The following is a 9,837-nucleotide window of genomic DNA, read 5'->3' as shown; positions in this document are numbered from 1 at the left end:
ATCATTCTGTGATGAATGATGAATCCAGGCCTTAGCTTGGCAATTGAGAGCATCAAAGTGTGTCATGAGACCCTGGAGGCTTTGGATGGTAGTGAGGCATTGCCTCAGAAACAAAAGCAAATGACCACAGTTCCATGGTAATGTTTACTTGCACATAATGATTTGGGGTTTTTTTTTGTAATTAGCCTCAAATTATAGTTTTCATTGTACATTTTTGTTTCTCACGTTGTAAAGTGATTTTCTTTTCCCCTAATCATTCAAAGAAAGAAAAACATTCCAATACTGTCTAGAAGCTTTTGTCATACATGTTCTATATACATACAGTGCATCTTGTTAAACACATTAAAAGTATGATAATGCAATATTACAGAATTTACATATGTACAGTAATCAAAAGAATTCCACAGGCAAAGACCTGATAAGACAGTATTTTTCCTAGATATGAATTTGGGCCAGATATACTAAGCTTTTTTTCCATTGACACAAAGGGCTTTTTCATGCACTATGGATTTTTCCCTTTATAGAAAAGCCCGTGCTGCTTAATCAGGCCCAAAATGGGAGAAAACTCCTTAGCACGTTCTGTCTAAATAAAGTGTACCCTAGTCACACACATACCAGGTGCACAATCCTGGTGTAAAGCACATTTGTCTTTTTTTTCTCAGTCGCAGGTTTTCTCTGTATACGTTAAGCGTGTTTTTGCTGAATGCTTAGAACGCTGTGTTTACCAAGCCCAGGCTACCCCTAGGTATGATTATAAAGAGACTGCAGTATAAACAACGAATCTTACCTTCAAGGATAAACGCTTATTTGTAGTGATGCCCAACCTTCTTCAAAATTGGTTCTTCGAACATTTCAGCTAATCTGAAAATATTCTGAAGGTGCCTTGAACTACTTAGATGAGCCTTTCTGAGGCAGATTTGAAAAATCTTGATTTGAATGTTTTGAAAACCTTTTGAAATGGAATTTCATCGGGTGGCAGATGCGTGGCAGATTATTTGGAACAATTCAAATCAAGTTTTCAAACTCTGCTTTTGGATTTTTCTGATTTTTTTTTTATTTGCCCCAGTTTTCTTCTCCCCAAACAATCTACTTAAAAGTACAATTATTATCCTCACCAGATGGGGAAAATACCAAAATTCTGTCAAACTTGATTGGAACTAAAATCCTCCTAGTCCGAGCTGGACTTACTTATAAGCTGCTATTTATTTGAGCTAAAGAGCATTGTACTAAATTATCCAAGACCATTCTGTACTTCTTGTGCCATAGTCACAAAGAGTCACTGCATTTTATCCATCTTTTTCTAAAATTTAGATTATGGTCTAGATCGTTTGCAGCACTTTGGTTAAACGTTATGCAGGCATGGCTTGGTAGACTCCGCTAACTCCCTAGTGAATTGAACAAACCACATTATGCCAGCCCTATTGTCTATAACTCAATGTTCTTTCTCAGATGACACATAACCCAGAGGCTGAATTATCCCATCTTCCCACGTCAAGGTCCCACTAGGGAAAGTTCATGCTATAGCTCCGTGCATCATAATTAGTTTATGCACAACTACATTTGTTTTTACTTTCTTATGACTATAATCTTATACCGTAAAAACACAAACATTACATTTCTCTTTCAGAGCCAGATGTACTAAGCGCTTTCTTTCATTTTGTGCCTGGTTTCCTAAGGCTTTTTAGTCATTCTGGGGGCAATTTTCAAAGCTATTTACATGCTTAAAACATGGGTTTATGTGTGTAAATGGCTTATTATAAAATTGTGCTGGGGCTGTGCACATAAAGTGTGCATGTAACCCAATCCTGTGCATGCAGAAAATAGGCCTCCTGGGGATGGGGGTGGGGGTGGAACTGGGATTTCTAGGCTTGATTTTTAAAAAGCATTTACATGTTTAAAATTGAGTTTTACATGCGTAATAGGGGAAGGGAGGGGAAGGTGGGGGGGAACGGAAGAAAAGCCATCGGGGCTCCCCTAGGGCTCGGCATGCGCAAGGTGCACAAGTGTGCACCCCCTTGCGCGCACCGACTCTGGATTTTATAACATGCGCGCGGCAGCGCACGCATGTTATAAAATCGGGTGTACATTTGTGCGCGCCGGGTAGCACGCACAAATGTACCCCACGCGCGCTGGTTTCAAAATCTGCCCTATACGTTTCAAAATCCAGTTACACCATGCAAAGCGCAGGTGTAACTTTTCGTGGTTAGCTTTTGCATATTCTTGTGGATAATTTTTAAAGCAAACATGTGCATGAGTTCGCTTTGAAAATTAGCAAAATTTAGGAGTTTTGTGAATACATAGATTACGTGGATTGTTATAAAATGACCCTCTCTATGTCTATGGGGAAAACACTCAGTACATATGTATCTTAAGGGCCATTGTATTAAGTCATGTTAATATGGTACTTAAATGTGCCCTTTTAATATGAGTTATTTCTCATGGGATTTACTAAACTGTGGTACATGAGTACTGCACTTTAATAAATCTTGTAGCTGAAACTGTATGCCCATTCCCAGTGGTGGCAACATGCTATTGTGACCAAGGGCCACAATCTTTAAAGGGACACCAGTCCCAAGTAGCTTACTCCCCACCATCACAAATGTCATAAAGGAACCATGGACCAAATACCTTCAAAACCAGATTTATTCCCACCCCTACAGGAGCCATATTCCCAGCTTCAAACAAACCCCAGCTGTAAGCCACCCTCCCAATACACTGAAAATTGTGCCCCTCCATGAGGTTAGGCACCCCCATGTCCCCTTCCTCTGGATCCTTCCATATGGTAACGGGATAGCAGCAACTGGGACTGTGCTGCTGTTTGCTTTGTTTAGTGTATAACTTTTTTTAGCGTGGACTAAATCATATATGCACACACATGATTAAATATGTACCTACACATTTGAATTTATTGCACAATAAGAGGTCTGTATTCAAAAGCATTTAACCAGATAACTAAGAAGTTATCCGGCAAAATGAAAATTTAACTAATTATCTGGCTAAATTCCAGTTGGATAACTATTCCGCTGACCAGAATTTGACCAGATAAGTCAGGGACATATTCAGAGTTAGTTGGATAACTTATCCAGCTAGCTCTATACACCTGCGCTCTACACCTGCTCTATACACCTGCGCTAAAATTAGCCGGATAAACGTATCTGGCTAATTTTAGGTAAAACAGGTATATTCAGATGTGCAGCTGCGCCAGTGAATATACAGTGCTGGGTGGCCAGATAAGTTATCCGGCTAACTAGCAGAACTGCACAGCGGCTGAATATGGACCTCAACAATTTTTTTTATGTGCACAAAACAATTTAGTGCACTAAAACTAAACAACACAAAATGAAAAAAAAAAAAAGAAGAAATGTAAGTAATGCCATACTGATTCAGACTGAAGGTCTATGAAGCCCAAAATCTGGTCTCCCACAGAAGCCAATCCAAATGACAAGTACCCGGCAGGTTCCCAAAGAATAGATACTTATAACCAGGAACAAGCAGTAGGGATGGGCAATTAGAAGAAACAAAATAGGAAATGATCCGAAATGTCCTATTTTGTTCCAGATTATTTTCAAAATGGAACCAGTTAAACTCCGACGATTTTCATTGGAATCTCATTTTATTTTGAAACCCAATTAAAAAAAAGTCAAAAGTCGCTGGTCGAGCCTAGGTTTAGGCCCAAAGCTGGGGACTTGGCTAAGGAATAGGCTGAGACCCAAAGCAGGGGTCCTGGCCTAAGCCCGAATGCAACTCCGGTGCCTTGACCTAGCTCCCCCTGGACCAAATACCCCCAAACCCAGATTTATTCCCACATTATTTATAAATATATTAAAAAGCACTGGTGCCACTACAGTTGCCTGGGGCAGTCCACACTTTACTTTTCTCCATTGAGAGAAATGATCATTCAGTTCTTCTCGCTGTTTCCTGTCTACTCGCTGTTTCCTGAGGAGTCATTCATGAGGGACTTTGTCAAACATCTTCTGAAAATCCAGATACACTTTATCATCTGCATTCACAAATACACAAATTATCATCTGCATTCACAAATCTGCATACTTGTACCAGCTAGGAAGAAGGCAGGGGATTGTGGTAATCTCCAATCAGTAGTGGCTTTTGGATCCCATGTATATGCCTATGCATGAAGTACTGCTGAAGAAAAGACTTTGGACTTCTTAACTTCCACACACAAATGTGCAAACTTTGAATTCAAGATTCAAATTACATTAATTGGCTGAAATGTAAATATTGCTCTGTTCTTTCTCTCCCCTCTTCCAGTTCCAAGTTAATTTTTCCCTGTTTTATTGTAACTTTCTCACATCCTTTTTCTGATTCCCTGTATTTAAAAGTTCAAGGTTCTTATTGAGAATATTGTTTATTATGCTACGTTATGCTTTTCACACTTTGTTAATTGTAAACCGGGTTGATGTGATGCCTGTCATGAAACTCGGTATAACAAAAACAATAAATAAATAAATAAATAAAAATCTGATTTTCCCTTAACCATTTGTTTGTTAATCCCTTCAAAAAACCTTGCAGATTTGTAAAATAAGTTTTTCCCTTTGCTAAATCCATGTTGGCTCTGCCCTGTTTGTCTGTATCTATCCAGATGGCCAGTAATTTTGTTTTTCAGAATAGCTTCTACCATTTTGCCTGCTCACCAGTCTGGTTTTCTGGATCACCCCTGGAGCCCTTTTTAAAAATGGGCATTACTTTGGTTTCCCTCAGATCCTCAGGTACCGTCGCTGATTTCAATGACTAGTTAGAGATTACTAGCAATAAGTCTGCAATTTTATTTTTGAGTTCTTTTAGAAGTCTAGGATATATACCATCTGGACTCAGTGATTTTTTACTCTTTAATATGTTGATTTGCTCTATTACATCTTCCAGGTTCAGTGATTTTATTTAGTTTATCTGAATCATCACTCTCAATGTTCCATCACAGATACCTCCCCAAACCCTCCATTGCAAAGAATTTAGTTTTTCTGCTATGGCCTTGTCTTCCCTTTTATCCCATGGTCATCTAGTGGTCCAAACAGCTCCCTCACAGGCCTTTTGCTTTGATATACCTTAGAAAAAATTATTTTGAGGTTTTGCCTATCCAACAAGCTTCTTTTAAAATTGCCTTTTGGCCTACCTTATTAATGCTTTACATCTAACTTGCCAGTGCTTTTGCTGTTTCCTATGTTCATTTGGATCTACCTTTCAGATTTTGAAAGATATCCTCATGGAGTTAATAGTCTCCTTCATCTCACAATTTAACCATGCTGGCAGTCTTGCGGTCTTTTTTAATACATGGAATGCATTTAGTCCGGGCTTTCAAGATGGTGTTTTTAAATAGCATCCATGCCACATGTGAACGTTTAAACTTTGCAATCACCCCATCTAGGTTTTTTTCTAATTTTACCATAGTCTCCTTTTTTTAAAGTTAAATGTTGCTGCAGTACTTTTCCTTATTGTTCTCCCTTCAGTGATTATGTTAAATTTGATTACATTATGATCATTATTGACAAGCAGATCCACCAATTTACCTTTCACATCAAATCCTGTGTTGCGGTGAGGATTACGCTCTAGAGAATTCCCCCCTCTTATCTTTTCTAGGACCAGCCGTTCCATGAAGCAGTCATTTATGTGACCACCCTACCATGTCCCAATGAGACATTTACTCAGTCAATATTGTGATGGTTGAAATCTCCCATTATCATCCAAAAGGAACTCAAAAAAGACCTCAAAATGTAACAAACAAAACTATTTCAGCTGTGTATCTCTAGGAGGAATCTCCAATTGCTCCTGCCCCACTGGAACCAGAATCCAAAATAGTGTTGGCTGACCCGAGGCTCCGCTATGCCCCACATGGTGTCAATATTCTGTGGCACTGTGCAATATATTGGGTAAGGGCTCCTTCATTACATTCTAAAACTTGACTTAAATGCATGGAGACAGAGGACTGACATAAAAAAAGGGATTGTATCTCTCAAAAGCTAGTCACAAATAGATTTGGTTAGCTCAGTCGAAAGGTGAAATCTGCTTGCTGATCTGCAAATGAAGTTATTCAGAGAGAATGAGATTTACGTCTTGCATAAAAGCAGGGCTGAAAGAGCTTTCAAATCACTTTTGCTGGCACAGTTTTGAAGTGGTGCATCTATGGTCCAAGCAATCTAGGGAGCAATATTTAAACAGTCCAGACCACTGCAAACTACAAGCATACTTTGAACATGCCCACTTTCTGCAAAATTTCAGAGAGAAATTATATACTTTGTTTCTTATTGAAAATTTAGCAAGTACAAAGAATGCATATCAAAAGGGTTTGTGTACTTTTCACCTGGTCCTTTGTACACTGGCCTTGGAAGTGACAAAATAGCACATATACATTTGAAAGTTAACCATCCACACATTGTTTTCTTCCCAACCCAAAACACTCATAGGAACTCCTCTTCTTAATGCAGCTAAAGTACATGCACTATGCAACCATACAAGTTTTAGCGCTGGGCAAAAGTTCCATAGCGCTTCTTGCATAAGTCTTGGAATGCCACATTTTTTTCTGCTTAAAGTTGCAGGAAATTAAATTATGGGCAAAAGTTGCATGATATTTAAACTGTGCCAGAAAACTCATGTGCAGACTGTAGGACCATTTGTTTTTTTTTACTCAAGGCTTAAATCTGGTGCACAGCTCTAAGACACCATCAAAATGTGTGCTTCTTCTTCACAAATCAGAAAATTCAAGTTAAAGGAAATAGTGAACTGCTTCATGGGAACAACTGATGCTACATATATTGGGAAGGTGATTTTCAAAAGCATTTCCTTGGGTAGAACGCGCTTTATATGGAAACGGCCTGTAGCAAGACTGCCCGCCCAACATGCAGGCAAACTTCTGCATGTACCGGCAGTAAGCGTGAAATTTAGCCATAGTGAGCAGAGGTGTACCCAGGGATGGATCTGGAGCAGGGTTTGCACTTGCACCCACACTTTTGCATTTTCAAAGTTATGTGTGTGGATTTCCTTGAAAGAATTATGCGCATAAATTAGCAGATCTAATTGCGTGGGGATAGTTTTGGTGGGATCATTTCCAAAGGGAAGTTTATGCACATACTTTCCCATTTTGAAAACTGATGCTATATATATGCATGTATTGGAGAGAAAACTTGTGCAGACTCTTAACAAATTTACCTGCTGTATGTATAGATGTACAGACAGTCAAACTCAGACCAGGTTAGTTCTGATATAAAAATGCAGATTTCCCTGAGGTCTCCAGGAAAAATTCAAGAGATTTCATAAGTGAATTTCATAAGTGAAACTCCATGTCAACCTGAAGAAATCTACCAATATGGTAATGTGCATAGTAAACTGATGGCAGATAAAGACCAATTGGCCCATTCAGTCTGCCCAGTTATCTTTCTTTCCAGTTTTCTACTACTTTGGAAGTTCACACTACAGAACAAATGAAGTGTGCCTAGCAGGGAGGAAGATATCAGTGGACCCCACACACTTTGCATGGAATACTGCTGACTGCTCAACCCTGTTCCCCCACCACTGCCTGCAGTGCTAACTCTCCAAAACATGCTTATTGATATTAGGGTTACAACCATGTCCACTCCATGTAGGTTACTCTAGCTTTCTTGGAATCCTAGTGCAGCTGTATTGCTCATGTTAAGGTTGTAACCATCTGAAGCAGATTTGAAGAAATCTGCAGTGTATTTCATGAATCCATTTCAGAATTCACACAGATGCTGCAAATTTTGCTTTTGCTATAAAAGAGGTGGAATACATCTCTAGTTGTATTTAGAGGAGATGTAGAGGTCAGTCTTCCCTCCTCTACCCTTACTGTCATGTCTCTGAGATCCAGAGGCAAATTCAAATTGATCCTACAATACAAATGAAAGCTTTTACTTTCTAAGCTCATTCATGTCCAGTTGACCTTTGTTAGAAAAGTGCTGCTGCATATTATGTGGAATAACTTTGGATCTTATTTTTATTTACTGTCTAATCCTTTAGTTTTCCACTCTGCAAGAAAGTGCTTTTCTCTGAACTCATACTTAGGTTATTTATATATACAAACCATAAAAGCATCTACTCAGTATACACAACCTTGAAAATTAAAAAAATAAAAAATAAAAAAAACAGATGCAAGTGTTAGTCTGCATCTGATCTTTGTGGAATTTAAAAGCTTATTAAATTACTAGATAATGGATCCTTTCAGTTGGTATTTTGGCATATGATGATCACTTTTTATTTTTATGTGAGGATATCCACCACAGGTCTCCTGCTTGCTCTGAATGCAAATAGAAACTTGTGAGCATTGGCAGTGGCTACGCTTAGAAAAAAGACAGCCATTATATTCTCATCACAGTTAGGCTGTGTCCATGAAGCTTGGATGTTATTCAGTCATGCACACGCTATTTCCCCTTCTTTTTTTTTGCCGAACCATGAGGTGACTAGACAGTGGTCATTGAGTGATTCCTATGGAAAATGCATTCCGTATTATGCAAATGCACTGGCACAAGGTCACTTTAAGTAGAATGAGATCTTTCAGGACCATTGTTAATAAGCTTAATTACGTGATGCTTGGTGTGTGCTACACAGAAAGGAGCAACTGAATACTTGACTAAAGACCAGAAATTTAACATTTCTATGTATTTCCTGAATAAGCAATATAGCAGTTTCTGAGAACTGGAAATTGAAAAAAACTAAAGCTCTCTAACATCTGCATTTCTGCTTTTGCCTTTCTTTCTTTTTTTTTTTCGCGATCCTGGTATAAAAATAAGGCATCATTGACAAAACAATACTTAGCCATGGATTCAGCTGCATTTCATTCAAACCTAACTTGAGTTTTTCGCTTTTAAATAATTTCACTGGGATGGGTTAATCAGGAACACTGCTGGCAATTTTATTTTAATATTAGCTTAGAATTATATCTATTATATTATTAATTTGATGACATACAAGGTTTGAGGTTCCTTGGAAAAACACAAAGGGATATTAGGGACAAAGGGAAAGGATCAAAGATAGAGTAAACTTGAGACAGCACAGGGCCTTAGGTAATGAGACAGGAGTAGAAAAATGTGTGCTGTATTTCAGCACACATTTTCTTAATGCACTCACTAAAAAATTTTTATGCCCGATGCAGTAAGCAGATAGTATGGAAAGGCATTAGGAATTAAGAAAAAGCGTGTAAAATGTAAGCAAAAAAAAGGAATCAAACTCACCATTCACATTTAATATGCACAAAACATGGTTTATGCGTATAAACATGATTTATGTGCATACAACATACATTAGGAGCACAGATATCCATATTCACTAGGCCTAGTGGTGGATAAACATCCCGCTGAATACACTTGCTTAAAGTTATCCTGCTACATGTAGCCTAATAACTTAAAATCCTAACTGGCTATCCCCCTCATTTATCAAAATGTGCTAAGGCCGAGAGAGAGAGAGTGAGAGAGTGCCTAGCCATAATGCCATCACCCTAGATAGGTATTTATATCCCTATGGGAGGCCCACCTAGTAACCTGAGGTGAGGTTTAGGTATTAGTGTAGGGGTTAGCGGCCACTTTGACATTCAATGTGATACGTACGAACAGAACAGTGCTCTCTTGTGAACATTTGATGACCCTCGGAGTAAGGAAACTCACCCAAAGATGATATTTGTGCAATGTTCTCTCAACCTAGCTTGATGTTACACTTTTCCCATCACATGTGATATTTACCGCATTTTGATAAATCCAGGCCTATGTTTGAATATAACAGTTTTAGGTCTTTAAGTTATCCAGCCTTGTGTGGAAACATTGAGGACACAATGGGCAGCCACAAATGGGCAAATAGGAGGAGCAAGTGCTCTTTAACTGC

The sequence above is a fragment of the Rhinatrema bivittatum genome, chromosome 6 (genome assembly GCF_901001135.1).
Source record: "Rhinatrema bivittatum chromosome 6, aRhiBiv1.1, whole genome shotgun sequence".
NCBI lineage: Eukaryota > Metazoa > Chordata > Amphibia > Gymnophiona > Rhinatrematidae > Rhinatrema > Rhinatrema bivittatum.
Note: the sequence above shows the minus strand (reverse complement) of the source record.